This window comes from Puntigrus tetrazona, chromosome 7 (genome assembly GCF_018831695.1).
Source record: "Puntigrus tetrazona isolate hp1 chromosome 7, ASM1883169v1, whole genome shotgun sequence".
Taxonomy (NCBI): domain Eukaryota; kingdom Metazoa; phylum Chordata; class Actinopteri; order Cypriniformes; family Cyprinidae; genus Puntigrus; species Puntigrus tetrazona.
In genome coordinates, this window is record NC_056705.1 from 41,332,604 (window position 1) to 41,332,910 (window position 307).

The 307-nt window shown below is 30.3% G+C and overlaps 2 protein-coding genes across 2 annotated transcripts in view; one reads left to right on the forward strand and one right to left on the reverse strand.

Annotated features, from left to right (window-relative positions):
• The window catches only part of LOC122348901 (receptor-type tyrosine-protein phosphatase S), an 819,186-nt gene that overhangs the window by 452,700 nt on the left and 366,179 nt on the right, over positions 1–307 (forward strand).
• The window catches only part of LOC122348902 (aryl hydrocarbon receptor nuclear translocator-like protein 1), a 12,408-nt gene that overhangs the window by 6,909 nt on the left and 5,192 nt on the right, over positions 1–307 (reverse strand). The gene's annotated exons all lie outside the window — the stretch shown is intronic.

Sequence of the window (307 nt, forward strand, 5' to 3'; positions counted from 1 at the left end):
CATATATATATAGTGGTGAGAATATGGAGCTCATACTCAAACAAAACAAAAAAAACTATTTGTTTACTCTAAACTGGGCAAAATAATTACATTTATATGGTAGGCATATGAATATAAGTCAAAATACATTAAAATATTGAAATGCTTGGTTTTAAGACCAAAGCCCATTAGTTTCAAAGCACATTATGCAATGCAGTGATAACAGAGAGATGAGCAAATAAATGATCCTCAAAAGCCTGATCTCACTCGACGCTCACATTTTAATACGATTTTTCTATAAAATAATAACAACCTAAATTGCTCCAGT